The 18,931-nt window shown below is 45.8% G+C and overlaps 1 protein-coding gene across 1 annotated transcript in view; it reads left to right on the plus strand.

The window, feature by feature from the left end:
- The first annotated feature begins 2,658 nt into the window (after positions 1 to 2,658).
- The window catches only part of PLD1 (phospholipase D1), a 136,921-nt gene continuing 120,648 nt past the window's right edge, over positions 2,659 to 18,931 (plus strand). The window contains exon 1 of the mRNA XM_030576041.1: positions 2,659 to 2,759. The gene's annotated coding sequence lies outside the window, so the exon portion shown is untranslated. The remainder of the gene's footprint in view (positions 2,760 to 18,931) is intronic.

Consider the following 18,931-nt stretch of genomic DNA (forward strand, 5'->3'; position numbering starts at 1 on the left):
ATTTTAAAAGATCTGAATCTGGCTGTTGCAGAGCTAGAAAGTATGGTACAGGTCACAAGTGACCCAAAGGAATTCCATAATTAACAGTGTCATATCGTCAATGTTATAAAACTGCAATGGGAATTCAATTTAAACGTGAGTAATCAGTGTGGTATTTCATTCCCCATTTGAAGTTATTCAGAACAACACTACCACTATATCAAGTATCAGAGGGTAGCCGTGTTAGTCTGGATCTGTAAAAGCAGCAAAGAATCCTGTGGCACCTTATAGACTAACAGACGTTTTGGAGCATGAGCTTTCGTGGGTGAATACCCAGACATGCATCTGAGGAAGTGGGTATTCACCCACGAAAGCTCATGCTCCAAAACGTCTGTTAGACTATAAGGTGCCACAGGATTCTTTGCTACTACCACTATATTAAGCTATAAAGCCTACATTAGGTCTCTATCAGATAAAAAGAATAAATATTAATTTAAACAATGAATTGACAACTTCCCTGGATCTTTTATTTTTTCACAAGTCTCTTTTGGCATTTTTTGATGGATTTGACTCTATTCTTTCCTTTGGGGGAGGGTCTTTTCTTGACACAGATAAGCCCATTTCATTTTCAAAGTTGTCTTGTAAAAGGCTGGCTCACGGTTTTGGATCCTTCCTGTTAGCTGGGTAGAATGTGAGAGGAAGAAGATAGTCCTCCAACAAAATAAAACAAAATCCTCCATTACACTGGAATCTCTCCTCCATTACACCGGATTTATGCAGTTGTAATTCCACTGACTTTAGTGGAGTAACATTGTTATAAAACCAATGTGATGGCAACAACCTGTCCCATCATCTTATGCCTGCAGAGGTGCAGTTAATATCCTAAACTTAGACTAGAAACATATAGAGATCCAAATTCTGTCCATTGATTTTAATGAGGTTGGACAGGGTCTAAGTCAGGATGGAATTTGGCTCAAGGTGTTTATCTACAAAGTGTGGAAGGGCAGTAAAATGTTGCTGACCACAACTACTTATTAATGAAAACAAATCTCCATGGCTTACTATTTAAATGGGACATCAATAGGACAAAGCACTGCAGATGCTGCAGTAGAAGAGTGGCCATGAAGCAGCTAGATGGATAAGCCACCCAGGCAAAATTGACATGCATGACATTGAGTGGAACTGGAATATGGCAAATAAGAATTACTCACAGGTAAGATAAGAAAAACTCTCCTCAAAATTGTAATCACTTAGAGCTCAGAGAAGTGTATTAAATTTACCTGCAGCTATCTAGATTAAAGCTGTGAAAGACATTAGCCTCATCTCCATACCTATGACACCTCCTTGTCTTTCATGGGAACAGAAAAGCAAAGTTAAATTACTATGAGGAATAATTAGATAATTTTCATGGCTAATTGCTGCTGGCAATGCAGACCTATTGTGGCTAGAAGTTGTGCAAAACAAGTTTAGTTGCTGATACTCAGACAATATTTCATGATCCTGTGCTCTGATACTCTTGGCTACATATATTTTTATGGGCATCCCCTGCATTGATGGATATTTATGCACTGTGTAATTAGCAAGTCAGCTGCAACTAGTACATATGTGTGCTGTGGCTGCCCACCTGGCAATTGCTCATGCAATGCTAATCCAATAGGATTGGTGGCTGCTCCGGATCCATGTGGAACATTACTACAGTTGGGAGCAATGCAAGCTGCACGGCAGGTTACAGCACAGACATTTTAAAGGAAGCAGGTAGCACCAGAGTAGCACTCATTGACTTCAGTGGGCTTTAAATTGGGTCCTATGGTAGGAGAGTGATGTGGTGAGTTACTTGAGGCAGGTAGGATGCAGGGCCAGCCAGTTAGCCAAGTACCAGTAGGCAAAGCTGGAAATACCTTTGTTGTTATATATCCTAGCTGTTTAATCCAGAGTTCTTCTATATGACAGAGAGCCTGTTTCAAGAGCAATAGTTACCAGGAGAGATTTTTTCAAAGACACTTAAGGGAGTTAGGTGTCCAACAAACACCCAGCACTGCTATTTAGTTCTCTTCTACACTTTATTTTTCATAGAGCCTACGGTTCCCACATATACCAGTAGGGCCGTCATTGATACTGCATATACACCATGTATTTGCCATGTGGAATTTACACACGTTGTTCAGATGCAAAAGTTATAATTTGTATGTAAACTCTGTGTCCCCTCTCTAGACACGTAGATGCACATTTTGTGTAATTCATACACTATGCATTTTACACACACACACACACATACTATTCCGTTTATTGTCTATATAAACACATCAAGCCCCACATCCCTCTTTCTGCGGCTGTATCCTGACACGGGAACACCCCCAATTATAGTTCGTAACGAGCTGTCCCATGGAGGCGATTTATTGTTTTATAGACACACAGGTAAGTGATTGTGTCTCGCCTGCTGCCCTGCGTGTGGGACCCTGTTCTTTGCATGCACGGAGAGCTGTGCAGAACAGCCGAGCGAGAGAGAAATCCCCACCTCCAGGCACCCTTCTCATGCGACCGCGCCTTGAGAAACTAAAAGCCAAAGGCATCTCTATTCTCAGAGCTCTCCTACTCTTCTTTCAAGGGCCCTCCCGCATAGTTCAGCACCAGGGCACAGCTGGAACCTAGTGGCCCCGCCCCAGCCAGGCTAGCCTCCCTCCCTGGTGTATGGAGACAGGCAGCGCTCAATACAAGCCCGCTCCATGCACAGAGAACTCTGGAGACACCTGCCCACACACGCAGACCTGCGCTGGGCACAGGTAACCCCCAGTTCTTTGGTAGGGCACACTACAGGAATGAGTAAATGAGCTAAACTACTTGGGATCTTGCGGGCGGGGGGGAGGTTCTGCCTGGCATAAAGTTTCTTCTGCTTTGGGGTTTTGGCTTAGCAGCCTCTCCTGGGAGTTTATTCCTGCCTCCTTTGAGATCTGCCTAGTTTGTTTGTTTATTTTTTTTAACAACACTTTAGCTCTGTCATCCCAATGCTGCTTTCTGCCTGAGGCATTTGATCCTGGCTTGTCAGCTGTGCACCCTTGTATGTCATGGCAAATTGCTCATGGATGGATAATCTGTAAAAGAAATAACCTGCCTTACTTAGAATGAATGTACTGCATCTCTGCAGTCATGCTTCATTGCTACTTTCATAAAGCTCTTGTGCTATTCCCACTCTGTACTAGACTGTGGTTTGGTTATAGTCTAATTTGATCAGCATGATTTAAAGAACCAGGAAGTATTCCTAGTGTAGGAGCTTTGCATATACAATATACAGCTTCCCCCCAAAATTTCATTGCTTCCCACCTACCAAATGCGATAAACAAAGTCATTATGGTACTGCTCCCCTTTTATTGTGCCTTGTATGTGTCATTCTCCAAAACTATATTCAGCAAATATTTGGCTTGCAACACTATACGGTAAGAGGAAAGGACATGAATTAGAAAAATATTATGCAAAATAGATTGCTACTGTTGCAGTTTTAGAATTAATGCAAAATTGCGGTATGTGCTGTAACACCTTTGAACATTTCGGTACACTGATGGGACAGAGTTGCCTCCAGTTTAGCTCTTTTCTTTAGCAATACTTTGCTGGCTTCATGTTTAAACAGGAAATTTTACTTGTCTTTTAACAGTCAGTTGCCATGTGGTCTATCTTTGCTATCTTTGGTTTAAAACTACTTGTGTATGATCTGCAAACAGTGCTGTGTGCCTGGAGATCTTGTCCAAACTTTCTTTTTTTTGCACTAAAGAAAATCTATTTTTTCTTGTGATACAGAAAGCATTCAGTTGAGTATTTGACCTCATAGTCCTTTAAACCCCACTGGTTCACTTGCTAAAGCAGTGGAGCAATTTCACCAGGGTCCCTTCTTGTTGAACCCAGGTAAACAGTAGCACTGCAGGCATTTTAGTGAACGTTTTCTTGATTATTTGGTATTTTGCTGGTAGTAGCAAGTAGCTGGACTTGTAAAGTCTGGAGAAGTTAAATTTTTTTGATCCCTAATGAGTGAAGTTCATGCTGGCCAGGAAGGCTGGCAGTGTAGGGAGACTCAAACACCCCACCCTATTAACAGGTGCTGATTCTGCTTTGAAAGTATAAAGTGGGTTTGGCTGACTCACTGGTGTACCTGGTTTATTATCCTGTTTGTAGGTAAGGGAGGTGAAATCAGCCCTCAAGCAGAGAGAGAGGGAGTTTGGGAAAGAAAGGACCCTAACATCAGCTAAACCTAAATTCATTGGTAATGGTGAAAGGAGTCCAATGTCTTGCAGGATTAGGACCTTAAAGAATGAAATGCCAAATTCTGCCCTTAGATACACACTTGTAACTCCCACTGAGCCAAATCATGCTCTCAATTGCACCTGTGCAACCCCAGCCAGTGAGTTCCATGAGACTTGCATACATGTATCCTTGTACAAGAGCAGAAATGTGCCTCCCTCTTGAGGAGAGTAACTATGACTTTACCACTGTAGTCAAATATCTTTCTTTGTATGCTTCTCTGACACCTATAATTTATAAATAAAGAAAAGTATTATTCTTTTCATTTCTAGTTTGTGTGTTTAGATGCACAAGTGTTGTGAGATTTGCTGCATACGCTTTGAGTTTCCAGTTAGAAAGAAGTGATCTCCTATTAACTATTAGTAGGAATTTCAAATAATGGATCCAATAATAAAACAGACATAAGTTGCTTTACAATGGTACTACAGGAATTTAGGAAACAGGAAACTCCTTTATTAGATATTGTTTTCACATGCAGTATCCTTGTGAGTCTGATTTCATTGCATATCTGTTTACATTTGTGACTTAACTTGAACACGTTGTGGCAAAGCACCTTCTCGGTCTCCCCAGCCTCCGCTGCTTTTAGCCCTTGGAAGACAGGCTTGGGGACCCAGGGGAAGTCTGTTCCCTTCCTCCACCAGTCCTTTTTATAGTATATTTCTCCCTTGTGGGAGAGAATAGGTCTCTCCTCATGGTGAGGGTCACTGTCTTGCTGCTCCTCATCTCCTGACAGCAGGGCTCCTTCTCTCTCCCCCTCCTCCTTCCCAGGGGAGGGTTTAAAAAGGTCTCAGGCAGCCCTTGGTTGGAACCAGCTGATCCTAATTAACTTCAGGTAGCTCCCTGTCAGCTGATTGTAATTGATATCTTGGCAACCCCTTCTCAGCTGAACCTGATTGACCCATAGTTACCCCCCAGTTGATAGGGAGGAGCGCCTTTTAACCCTCAGAGACTGGTCTCTATTCTTCCCTTGTAGCTGTCTGTCCTGTGTTTATCACAACATCTTGTGAATCAACTACTTCCTGAAATGCAATCTGTATAGATCCTCTTTATCAGTAAAGAGTGGTATGCTTTCAGTGAGGACTTTAAAAAAAAAGACCTTGTTACGTAATTGGACCATGGAGCATTATGGAAGCAAAGAGGTTTGCTCTTTGGCTGTATGGATACAGTGAGGTTGAGATTTTAGATTTATTTGTTCATATTCCCTTGATTCATTCATAAGAGTCTTAAATCTCATCGCAGTGCAAGTATGCCCCCCTCAATGGGAATTGCACTCATAGGCATTGAGATTGATTGGGTAGTCATAAGGCCTGTAAAATTCCTGTTGCCTTTACTGGGAGTTTTGCTTGCATAGGGACTTCAGGGTTGAGTCTGTTGAGATGTGTATATATACTAGCTGAACTGGACTTTAATTAAGGGAGTCTGTACAACAGCATACATCTAGAGTGCACCTCCCATGCCCCCTCTTTGGCCAAAATCCACTCCCCTTTCTGGAAAACACTACTTTTTGAACTGCTAAAATAATAGCAGGAGAGCTTAGAAGAATCTGGCAAATCACAAGTTAATCCTCATGTAAGTTACTTTGTCTAGATGACCACATGCAGTTTTGAATAGAACTCAGCCCTGAATCTGACTCATAATGTGAGCCAGGAATTGTTTGGATAGGAAAAGGGGTGGGGTGGGGGTTAGCAACAGGTCTTTGGAAGCAGTTCTTTAGGCAAAGTTAATGCAAATTCACAGTAAACTCTACTAGTTTGCATAAATATGTGCTTGAAAAGAAGCCAATAATGACTCCTTGCCTCTTCATATGAAGTTCAGAACACCTCACTGCTCTCATCTGGAAATTCCAGCCCCTAGAATCAAGACCTGTAAATGTGGAGTAGAACCTGATCAAACATGCTGTATTTATGTTGTTCACATGTGCCTGCCGCACTGGACGGCTGGCAAATCTTAAATAAATGGCCTATCTTCAGTTTATCTCGGATAATTGAATGTCTGCCGTAATCCTGATCTGTGGGATGACAAAAAGAAATGTGATCAGAAGCTTTTTCATTATTATGTAAATCTCACTATATCAAACAAAAAATCCATCTCTGGGTATGCATTGAGGCTGCTATATGTTTCAATTATAGTTTTCATTGCTTAATTTAGGATCTAATTCTGCTTTGTCTAACCCAGGGATTGGCAACCTTTCAGAAGTGGTGTGCCAAATCTTCATTTATTCACTCTAATTTAAGGTTTTGCCTGCCAATAATACATTTTAAATTTTTAGAAGGTCTCTTTCTGTAAGTCTATAATATATAACTAAACTATTGTTGTATGTAAAGTAAATAAGGCTTTAAAAATGTTTAAGAAGCTTTATTTAAAATTAAATTAAAATGCAGAGCCCCCCGGACCGGTGGCCAGGACATGGGCAGTGTGAGTGCCACTGAAAATCAGCTCGTGTGCCGCCTTCGGCACCCGTGCCATAGGTTGCCTACCCTTGGTCTAACTTTTCACACAACTATATGGCTTTAGATGGAGTTACAAGTGGTAAATCAGAAGATAAGTTGGCCCTTCTCTTGTGTTTTTATTTATGGATACGGTCAGGATGGGCATCTTTAATATTGTGTGTAATAAGAACTAATAGTTGTAGCTATTGATTTATGTTACCATTTGTGTTACCATTTCTTGATCTATCTTTGAAATAATTTGCTGTAAGACAGATAGGGTACCAGTTGCCAACTAATAATATGCAAAAGCAGGTGAAATGCAGATTTTTTTCCGTGTGTTTGTGCCTGCAGTTTTCCCCATGAAAGAGCACTGGGTGGATCAGCTAGGTAGATGGGTGTTGCCAAACATGTACACAATCTACTGCCCAGTGCAGTATTTACTTATGTGCCTTGTATAAATTCTTGTGCTTCAGTATTTCCTTTAGAAAGAAATTCTAGAGAAGGCAGTACATTCTGTTGTGTCTTCTGGGCATTTTGGTCTGCCACCCAAAGCTGAAATTTTATATAGATTTTTAATTTTCCAGTTTTTCCCAGATTTAGGGACAGAATTAAGGCTAATGGAGTATAAAGATATAAAACACACCCAATGTGTTGTTTTAGGGTCTGTGAAACTGACATGCTGGTAAAGTCAAACAATAATGGCTGTATGCATTTTTTGTTGCTCTGTAAATATTTAATCACTCTGCCCTTCCTCTTCTGTGTGTTCTTGTCCTTTCACATGGCCTGATCTTGCACCTTTGAAGTCAACGGGCCTGATTCACAATCTTGTTCACTCACTGTGAAAAATGAGTGCACCCAACCTAGGTGTCAGGGACCAAAGAATTCTTTTACATTGGCTTTGCACTGATGTGAATGAGGACACAAGCAGTGATGATTTAGCCCCAGTGTCAGTTTTGCCTTTGACTTTAATAGTAGCAGGACTGGGTCTATAATCTCATGTAGGCTTTTGTGTGTGTTGGTGTGCACACATGCCAAGGTGTAAAATTGTTGTTTGAGACTCTGCTTGCGGACAGATTTTTAAACCTCCTTGAAGGAAAATATTTTTTTTGAAAGCTCCTTATGATAGGGAGGTGATTCTACTTCCTCATGTTTTTTGGTTTTTTTTTTTTTTTTGTTATTATTTATCTCCTTGACCTAGAGGCTCTTTGTTTCAGAACCAGTGCTGTGTAGGTGTTCACTCCATGCACCTACTCCTTCTCATGAAGGCTTTCTGATAAAAGGAAAACCCAGAATTATATGATTCTATGAAAATTGCTGTATTTGCCTAACTGGATGTAGGGTGACCAGATGTCCTAATTTTATAGGGACAGTCCCGTTGTTCAGGGCTTTGTCTTATATAGGTGCCTATTACCTCCTGTCTCAATTTTTCACATTTGCTATCTGGTCACTCTAGCTGGATGGCATTTCCTCTCTCTCCTCTTCACGACGTGGGAGGTTTTTAGAAAGGTCCTCAGGAGTTGGCTGGGACTCGGTGCTATTTCCTCAGTTCACTCTGGGTCTCTTCAGTGCTTTCTGAAAATAAATAAATGTAACAGTGCTGCTTTGTCAGCCTGGCTTGTGTTTCTCTTTGAGCAGATGTGCTTTTGGGGGGCTTATTTAATTCCCTTTTTCTGCTGCAGTCACTCCTGTGTATGATTCCTGAAAAGAAGTTGATGCTAAAAAGTGCTGTTGTGGAGCAAAATTAATGCTCACCTTTCTTCCTCTCTTCCTAGCAGTTTGTTCTGCTCACGTGGCAAGGGAGGGTTTAGGGTTGCCAGGCATCCAGTTTTTGACTGGAACGCCAGGTCGATAAGGGACCCTGACGGCTCTGGTCAGCACCGCTGACCAGGCTGTGAAAAGTCCTGTCAGCAGCGCAGTGGGGCTAAGGCAGGCTCCCTGCCTGCCCTGGCTCCATGCAGTTCCCGGAAGCTTCTAGTTGCAGGGATAGGCAGGAGACCACGCGCGGCCCCTGGCCCAAGCGCCAGCTGCGCAGCTCCCATTGCCCAGGAACTGCGGCCAATGGGAGCAGCAGGGGCCACCTGGCCATGCCTTTACCTCAGGGCCAGACATGGCAGGGCAGGCAGGAAGCCTGCGCCCTGAATTGCCTGCCCCAGGTTAGAACCCCTTCCCCCACCCGAATTGTCTCCCAGAGCCTGCACCCTGAACCCCTGCCTCAAGTCAGAACCCTCTCTTGTACCCTAACTCCCTCCTGGAGCCCACATCCTGAACCCCCTCCTGCACCCCAGTTCCCTGCCCCAGCCCTGAGCCCACACCCCCAGCTAGAGCCTGCACCCCAACCCTCTGCCCCAGCCCTGAGCCTGCTGCCGAACTCCAAACCCCTCATCCCCAGTCTCACCTCAGAGCCCACACACCCTGCCAGAGCCCTCACTCCCTCCAGCACCCCAGCCCTGAGCCCCCTCCCTCATGCCAAACCCCCCAGTCTCACCCCAGAGCCCACACCCCCAGCTAGAGCTTGCACCCCATCCTGTATCCCAACTCTCTGCCCCAGCCCTGCGCCTGCTTCTGAATTCCAAACTCCTCATCCCCAGTCCCACCCCAGAGCCCACACACCCTGCCAGAGCCCTCACTCCCTCCAGCACCCCAGCCCTGAGCCCCCTCCCTCATGCCAAACCCCCAGTCTCACCCCAGAGCCCACACCCCCAGCTAGAGCTTGCACCCCATCCTGTATCCCAACTCTCTGCCCCAGCCCTGAGCCTGCTGCCGAACTCCAAACCCCTCATCCCCAGTCTCACCTCAGAGCCCACACACCCTGCCAGAGCCCTCACTCCCTCCAGCACCCCAACCTACTGTCCCAGCCCTGAGCCCCCTCCCGCATCCTGACACCCTCATTTCTGGCCCCATTCTGGAGCCTGAACCCCCAGCTGGAGTCTTCATGCCCTCCCGCACCCCAGCGAAAGTGAATGAGGGTGGGGGAAAGTGAGCGACAGAAGGAGGGGGGCTGGAGTGAGTGGAGGTGGGTCCTCAGAGAAGGGATGGGGCCTTGGGGTAGGGGCTGGATGAGGATGTTCGGTTTTGTGCAATTAGAAAGTTAGCAACCCTAGGAGGGTTGCATGTGCATAAATGACAGGGGCGTGGCATTACTCTGCTAAACCCGGGAGCATAGTGCAGATCCCCGGACTAATGTGACCATGGCCCTACTGTGAAGTCTCTGCACTGCAGGGAAACTGTGTTAACCAGAACGGTTTTTAAAGATGGTTCCTCCAAAAAACGCTAATATGGTTTCTCTGACCTGTTTTGGTAGGGACCTAATCTACATAGTTTGGCCCCAAAGAACCTAAAACTGAAGGACACGGATACCATGGTGCCAACTTTGTGGGAAAATTCCTGTTTTAAAACTCTTCTGGCTACTATGATTCCCTGTGGATGAAGCTGAGGCCATGTCTACATCTAAAATTTTGCAGCGCTGGTTGTTACAGCTGTATTAGTACAGCTGTATAGGGCCAGCGCTGCAGAGTGGCCACACTTACAGCAACCAGCGCTGCAAGTGGTGTTAGATGTGGCCACACTGCAGTGCTGTTGGGCGGCTTCAATGGGGGTTCGGGGAACGAGAGAGCAAACCGGGAAAGGAGACCAGCTTCGCCGCGGTTTGCTCTCGCGTTCCCGGAACCACCCAGCAAACCTCAGGGAAGGAGACCTGCTTGCTCGGGGGTTCGGGGAACGCGAGAGCAAGCCGGGGAAGGAGACCAGCTTGATTACCAGAGGCTTCCTCAGGTATGCTGCGATACCTGCTTATTCCACGGAGGTCAAGAAAAGCGCTGGTAAGTGTCTATACTTGATTACCAGTGCTGGATCACCAGCGCTGGATCCTCTACACCCGAGACAAAACGGGAGTACGGCCAGCGCTGCAAACAGGGAGTTGCAGCGCTGGTGGTGCCCTGCAGATGTGTACACCTCCTAAGTGGCAGCGCTGTAACTCCCTCACCAGCGCTGCAACTTTCTGATGTAGACAAGCCCTGAGTCTCACTCTTGACTTGCCTAATATGGTGAATTGATTTCTCAGCACAGCCCCCATCCCTAAAAGCCACAGGAATAGTCCCTATCTTCACTACCTCAGAGACCCAGTTTAAGCATAGCTATTGCAAAACTGGTTTGTAACAGGGTTGCGGTGCTGCTGGCCAGACTTCTTCAAATCTGGGTGTGAAAACTGTGTTCCAGATTGGGCTGGATTGGGCTTTGTTTACCTTGGCCTGTTGCACTACTATTACCAAGGTGGGACCACCTGTGGTGTTATGATAAATAGCCTCCTGACAGGGGTGCTGTAGGACAGTGGTTTTCAAACTTTTTTTCTGGGGACTCAGTTGAAGAAAATTTTTGATGCCTGTGACCCAACAGAGCTGGGGATGGGGAGGTTGGGGTGCAGGGGTAAGGGCTGCGGGGTGGAGCTGGGAATGAGGGGTTCAGGCTGTGGAAGGGGGCTCTGGGCTGGGGCAGGGTTTGTGATGAGGGGGGGTCAGGGCTCAGGGCTGAGGGTGCAGGCTCTAGGGTGGGGCTAGGGATGAGGGGTTTGGGGTGCAAGAAGGGGTTCCAGGTTTGGGGGGGCTTAGGGTGGGGGCAGGGGGTTGAGATGTGGTACGGGCTCAGGGCTCTGGGCTGGGGGTGCAGGCTCTGGGGTGGGGTAGGAATGAGGGGTTTGGGGTGCAGGAAGGGGTTACAGTTTTGGGGAGGGCTCAGGGCTGGTGCAGGAGATTGGGGCGCATGGTTGGAACTTATCTCTGGCGGCTCCCAGTCACCGGCGCAGCAGGCAGGCTTCCCGCCTGTCCTGGCGCTGCGGACTGCGCTGTGCCCCAGAAGCGGCCAGCAGCAGGTCTAGGTCCTAGGCAGAGGCGTGCAAGTGGCTCCATGCCACTCTCACCTGCAGGCACCAACCAGTGGGAGTGCGGAGCCGGTGCTCAGGGCCGGGGCAGCATGCGGAGCCCCGTGGCCCTCCTGCCTAGAAGCCGGACCCGCTGCTGGCCACTTCTGAGGCACAACACGGTGTCGGAAAAGGTAGGCACTATCCTGCCTGGGCAGGACCGCTGACAGGACTTTTAATGTCCTGGTTGGCAGTGTTGACCAGAGCAAAGCGACCCAGTGCCTTACATGCCGCAACCCAGTAGTGGGTCATGACCCACGGTTTGAAAAACAATGCTGTAGGATGATAATAGGCAGGCCATTCATCCAGTTTTAAGCCAGTTTTTAGTCCTCCTTTTCTGTGATTATGTCCCCTGAGAGGTACCGAAACAAAACTGACACGGTTTTGTCTGATATCATGGATGGGGGACACCATTTTGAAGAGCATACCCCTCCATTTCCACTGGTGTGACCTCGCACGTACCATGCGTGTGAGGTCACGCCGCTGGAGTAGGGAGACATGCGTTCCAGGCCCTGCTTCTGGGGGTGGCGTAATGCTTTTTCTGGAAGTACGAGAATGTCTAGGATTCTGGGCATGTGGCAGTGGCCCTTCTAGATGATTATACATAGAAAATTATAAAACTCTAATTTTAGGAAGTGCTTGATGAGTGAGACCAGTATATGTGGATTAACGAACAAAGCCTGAAGGTTGCACTGGCTTGGCTGTCTCTCTTTCTGTGCTTGAACACATATCTTAGTGTCAGGAATGAGTCGGCTTCTGCAGGTATGTGAAATCAGAAACTAAGAATGTTGCTAATACCCTTTGTGGTTTCCTTTCCCCAAAATATAGAGACAGTAACAGTCATGGGAACATACCAGGTTCCTTCACCTAGGCACATAGATTTGAAAAGGGACGTGTTTAGGAACTGGACCTTCTTTAGATCACAATGGGAAAACTGTGAAATTGTAACATGGCTGGATAAAAGGAAAATAAAATAAGAGCAGCTGCACTGTTAGCGATAATGGGCAAAGGCTCTGCCACATGCTCCAACAGTATCTGGATTACATCAGCAGCAGACTGACTTCAAAGCTCTCCAAAAGTACTTCCTACACACAAAAAAATCCTATACCAATGGTAAGTCTTCAACAAGTGTAATCGAGAATCTGGAGAAAGACTACGTCAGTGTATTGCCAATTTGTGCAAAAGCAATGCACAACTACAAAGCAGAGGAGATAAAATGTAAAAGGAGACCCGTGGGTATAATGGAGGAAAAACATGCTAATGGAAAATGTCCCAAATATGGGATCATGTGCAATAAACGTGGGAAGGGAAATCATTATGCCAAAGCTTGCAGACAAGAAAAACAAACAAACAAAATGTGTGGTATTGAGGAAGCAAACAACTGAAAATAAACAAAGAAACTTAAAGCCCTACTAAAACAAGACCCTCCACTCCACATGCTTCTCCCGTGGGGAAAAGATGAGAGAACAAACAACAAAGAACAGATGTGTTATCATGTTGATTACACTACTACTGGAAGGCGCTCTGATACTACAAGTGATGAGTGCAGTATTAGAATAGAATAAATGAGAACAGACATTCTTTCGAGAATGCATCGGAGCCATTCTGGAATAGAAGACCATAGCTGGAAAGACAGAGATGCCATAATACTAGCCAAACATGACCAAGGATATCACAGAACTGGTGAGCAGTTGTGATGCCTATTGGAAATGAAGGCCAACCAGCAAAAAGAGAAATTAAATTACCCAGTATTCCCCGCAGACCTTGGAGCAAAGTAGGAACGAACCCTTTCACTGCAAACCACACAAACTTGTACTTCTGGGAAGTGGATGAGCTGTCAGACACTACCTCAGTGACCATCATAGACAAAGCAGTGAAGCATTTTAGCAGGCTTGGTATCCTAAGCTGTGTAGTTTCACGTAACAGTTGCCAGTTCATTTGCCGTGAGTTTGTGTACGTTACCCAGGACTGAAAATTCAGTCATATCACATCACCATACCAGAGCTAGTCACAAGGCAAAGCCAAATTGGCAGCTCAAATTGCTGAGGCTCTATTAAAGTAAGCTGCAAAAAGCAGAGAAAATACAGGGCATTCTTGAATGGAGAAAATCTCCTGCAGAAGGTATGAATAGCAAGCAGCCTGGTACAATGGTTGATGTCAAGAAGCACACTTAACTTGGTGCCTCAGCATTATTACAACTGGCAGTGGCTGAAGGAGTAACAGACAAAAAAGGAAGAGACATGCAAAGGCAAAGCCTAGTACACTTGACTAGCTGCAACCAGGAGACTCTGTCAAGATCAAACTGTTCTCAAAACAAATCGTGCACCCAGAAGCAAACTACATCTGTTGACCAGACAAATCCTCGTTCATATTACATAGCAGGGGAGGGGTTTATATGACACCAAAACCAGAAGTACATTAATCAACTGTGAACATAAGACAAAACCAGGAAGTGGAGAATGGTGAAATATGCACTTCACTGAGACTTGCTCAGCATGACATGGAAGAAAACACAGGCTGACAAGCCACCGATAGGTATTGGAACAGACTCTCAAAACACACTCCCACCAGAAGAGCCAAGTTCAAGATAATCTCCTGTTAGCGTAAGAGAAACTCTCACTCCTTCCAGCATCCAACCACCTGCAATGTAGACACATAAGGTATAATACTAAGGCAGGAAAGAACCACCATCTGAAATCCTGAGGAAAATTCCTTAGTTGCAAAAAAGTTAAGAGTTAGATAAGTTAAAAAAATCAATTTTGTTATATATATGATGATATTGACTTTAAGGGCGTTTAATAGTTGAGTTAAGCAGGTTATGGTGTTCACGTTTAATTTTGCTATCTGAATTGAGTGTGACAAAAGGGATGTTATAATAAATAGCTTCCTGACTGGGAGCACTGTAAGTAGTGTGCAGCAAGTTATTTTACATAAATGCTCTCTCTCATCAAGCGCGTCGGTGTGGATTAAGAAACAAATCTTGAATGTTTTTGCCCTCTCTCTTTTTAGGTACACCAAACGTGGTAGCTACAATGGGAGTTCTATTGTGAAGCGACCAGGTGTCTTAATTGTGTCTTCTACACCTGTTCTGTTTCTTAAGTAAGTCCACAAATAAAGTAAAAAAATCCAGCCTGGGTTCTGTTAAATAGTTTTTGTGGGCCTGGAGAGAAGATAATTTGCATCCTCATTCCCATCCCATCCCAATCTTCCCTCCAGCCTGGCCTGTCTCCAACTCTTGCCTAAAATGAACCACCCAGAGAGGCTTCTCTAGGGGATGGTGTTGTGAAGATTGCAGAGCTGCCCTTCCACAGAGAATCCCCCCTCTGTGCAGTCCCACTGGTTTGATGCAGAGGTTGGACAAATCACAAATGGGAAAAAAGTCAGGTAGAGTCTTTTCCATTCTGTGGGCCCAATCCTGCAAACACGTATTGCTGGGCATAGTGCTTACTACCATGAGCAGTGGCATTGTAGTTGAGTGTAACAGTTATGATTAGAAAGCACTGCACCTGGAAGTGTTTGCAGGATTGGGCGCATTGTCAGTAATTCTGTAGACTGAGATTTTCAGAACTGGATTTGGGTGCCTGATTCCCCCTAAAATTAATATTTGCATTAAAACTGAGGGGAAATTTATGTCCAGATTCCTATGGCAGCTTACATTCTCTGCCACAGAATTTTTTTTCACTTCTAAGATTCTTAAGATTTATTTTTAAATCCTCAGCTCTAGTAACCCCCAATATGGACAAAATCTTTGAGAAATTTAAAAATTGTAGCAGTGGAGCTTGTATTTTAAAAACACATTGCTTTAAATATTTGTATTTTTCATAGAAACCTGCAGGATTTGAGAGAGAGAGTCACTACAGAGCAGAGTGGGTATGCGTGGGGTTGTTTGCAGAGTCCCTGCGCATAGACCCTCCATGGCCTGCTCACTCTTGGCATTGACCCTAGGGTGCCTTCGCCATCCTTGGAGAGAGGCAGCCTTTGACAAATGAGAGTCCAGCGAAAGGAGGGGAGAATATTTTAAAATGATCTTAGTGTGATTTGGGGCTAACTTAAAGGTGGGATGATGAGGAGGAAGTCTGTATGGAAATCTGTAAAGGTACAATATATACCTTGGTGGGGCTTCATTCTCAAGACGTTGCAGGGAAATCCTGCAATAATTTTAGTTTCCAGCCAAATCATCTTGGCTCAGAATCTTGAGCCTTGACTCATACTGGTGAGCCATTGTTCATGTGAGCAGTCCCAAAGGTTAAATGTAATACCCCCAGACCCTAGCTGCCAGCAAGTAGGATTGAACCTGGGACCTCTTAGTGCACGCACCTCTACTGCATGAGCTAAGGGCCATAGGCCTTGTAACTAAGGCTGTAGAACAAACTCATTAATCTCCGTCTCTCTTAGTGGTCTCGGTGCTACTAGATGGGACAGAGCACCATAGCCAGGAGGCGTGTGGGTTACATAAGTTCTTGTGATGGTGAGGAAGGGCTCTGTGATCTGGCCCTTTTGTTAACTTTTGGGTAGCTCTATAGATTAGAGGAAGGATGATACAGTGGTTAGTCTGAAACTTGGGATGTGGGTTCAGTTCCCTACTCTACCACAGACTTGCTGGGTAACCTTGGGCAAGTTACTTAATGTCTCTGTGCCTCAGTTCCCTATCTGTACGTTGGGGATTATAGCACTTCCCTACCTCCCAGGAATGCTGTGTGGCTGAATATATGAAAAAATGTGAGGGGCTCAGATACTGTGGTAATGGGAGTGTGTGTAAGGATCTGAGATAGACCTGCTGACTCCACTCAAACCCATTGCTGCTATTACTTTATTATCCTACTGACACCCTTCCAATCAGCTTAATAATGTGCTTTTTGATTAAGTACCTTATGTCTAAGAGGCGGGAGCTAAAATAGGCTCCTGTCAGCTTGCCTTCTACAAACTGCAGATCTTGTTCTTCCCTAGAATTGCCTAAATTGCAGCAAAACAGCTCCTGTTGCTCGTTAAGCTATGCTTTATCTTTGGACATTTGCTGTGCCCCTCCTCAGATCTGAAGGCTAGTTTGGTAACGTGGCCCCGGTGTTTTCCAAAGGGATTCGTTTTATCTGGTTAGTTTGATTGGTTATCTCTGTTGCTACAGCATAGAATGTGAGTCAGAAAACAACCAGATAGTGGCATCCAGGTTTTTATGTAACGATGCAAATATGAGCTGATTGCCAAGGAAAAGCTTTTCTCTTCCCCACCCAAAGGCAAATTAGGTGTGGGAAAAAAATCATGAGGAAATTATCTGGAGTAAACCTTCAGCAGCAAATGCAATTTCTTTGCCTTGTGCTTATCTCCTGGATAGTTCATTGTGGTTCTCAGATGCAGCCTGCAGTGAAACAGAGAGCAGTGTTAGAGACACACTACTTTAGGGGGCGATCAGGAAAGAACTGTGCCTCAGGTCTGCTTACGCACCTGTTGCCAGCATGAAAAGCCACCCAAACTCTTTGGCTTTAATATGTGTCCTTACAGGGAGGGCATTTAAAATTCTTTTCAATGCCAGTTCGCCATGTGGTGTTGGTTATATTTAAAATATAATTAGGAAAGGAGCATAACTAAGTGGAGTTCCCGCCTTGCTTTGAACAGTGTACATGCACAGTATACATCTTTATTATGCTAGCTGCAACGTTGGTTTTTTTCTGGAAAAAATTCAACTTTTTGTCAAATCAAAAACAGTCATATTTTGCCAAAACCATAAATGTTTCAATTATGAAATCCTGCTGTGGGGTCTCATGGGAGTTGTAGTTCAAGTGCCTTATGCTCCCATTTTCTTCTATGGCCTTGGCTGCACTGAAAAGTTGCAGCGCTGGTGGTGGCTTTACAGCGCTGCAACTTACTCACCGTCCACACTTGCAAGGCACATACAGCGCTGTATCTCCCTGGCTACAGCGCTGCATGTACTCCACCTCTGCCTGGGGAATAACGACTGCAGCACTGGTGATGCAGCGCTGCTCCGCCAGTGTGGCCACCAAAAGTGCTGTTATTGGCCTCCAGAGGCATTCGGAGGTATCCCTGAATGCCTGCTCAGCCACTATGCTCATCAGTTCAAACTCTACTGCCCTGGCCTCAGGTGACCCGCCTTTTAAATGCCCCAGGAATTTTTAAAATCCCCTTCCTGTTTGCTCAGCCAGGTGTGGAGTGCAATCAGTGAATCTTTCCAGGTGACCATGCCTCCACGCGCCAGACGAGCCCCAGCATGGAGCAATGGCAAGTTGCTGGACCTCATCACTGTTTGGGTGAGGAAGCTGTGCAGTTACAGCTGCGCTCCAGCTGTAGGAATTACGATACCTATGGGCAGATCTCAAGGGCCATGCTGGAAAGGGGCCATGACCGAGACGCGGTGCAGTGCAGGATTAAAGTGAAGGAGCTGTGGAGTGCCTATTGCAAAGCCCGTGAAGGAAACTGCCTCTCTGGTGCTGCCCCCACGACCTGCCGTTTTTACAAAGAGCTGGACGCGATACTTGGGGGTGACCCCACCGCCAATCCGAGGACCACGATGGACACTTCAGAGAAACTTAACTTCAACATGCAGTTTATCAGAAATTTATAGTGACATTCATTTTTGTTCCTGCCAGTTTGCGATTAATTAAGTGGAGGTGGAGGAGGAGGAGGGGGAGGGAAACCGAGAGTGAGGGTACTGGGGTGGGGGGAGACAACCCGGAGTCCCAGGAGCCATGCAGCCAGGAGCTCTTCTCAAGCCAGGAGGAAGGTAGCCAGTCACAGCAGCCGGTACTTGGTAAAGGACAAGCAGAGGAGAGGGTTCCCGGTAAGCGGCTTTTATTTTCAAAATGGAAATGTTTCAGGAGAGGAGGGAGGGTTAGGGCTGCATGCATGCATGCATGCCTAGATGTGGAGTAGGCCATTGATGAGGTCTATCATGTCGCGGTAATCGGCCTTGGTAATCTCTTCAAAAGTTTCAGCCAGAGCGTGGGCAATGCGCTTGCGCAAGTTTATAGGGAGAGCCACTGTGGTCCTTGTCCCAGTCAGGCTAACACGTCCGTGCCACTGTGCCGCGAGGGTTGGGGGGGACCGTTGGTGCACACAGGCAAGCTGCATAGGGGCCAGGGCGGAATCCGGATTGCTGTAGAAGACCCTCCCGCTCTTCCCAGGTGACCCACAGCAGCGAGATATCTTCCAGGATCAACTCCTGTGGAAAATGTTGGGAGAGTGTTCAGTGTAGGTGCCCCCTGCAGCTGTTTGCTTTCCCCAATGCACAGAAACCCCAGCACAGCCCTGAAGCAATCAGTCCCCATTACTCACCATTTTGGGGCTTGTAAGCCGGTTGTGTCGGGGCTCGTCC

Source organism: Gopherus evgoodei, chromosome 9 (assembly GCF_007399415.2).
Source record: "Gopherus evgoodei ecotype Sinaloan lineage chromosome 9, rGopEvg1_v1.p, whole genome shotgun sequence".
Taxonomy (NCBI): domain Eukaryota; kingdom Metazoa; phylum Chordata; order Testudines; family Testudinidae; genus Gopherus; species Gopherus evgoodei.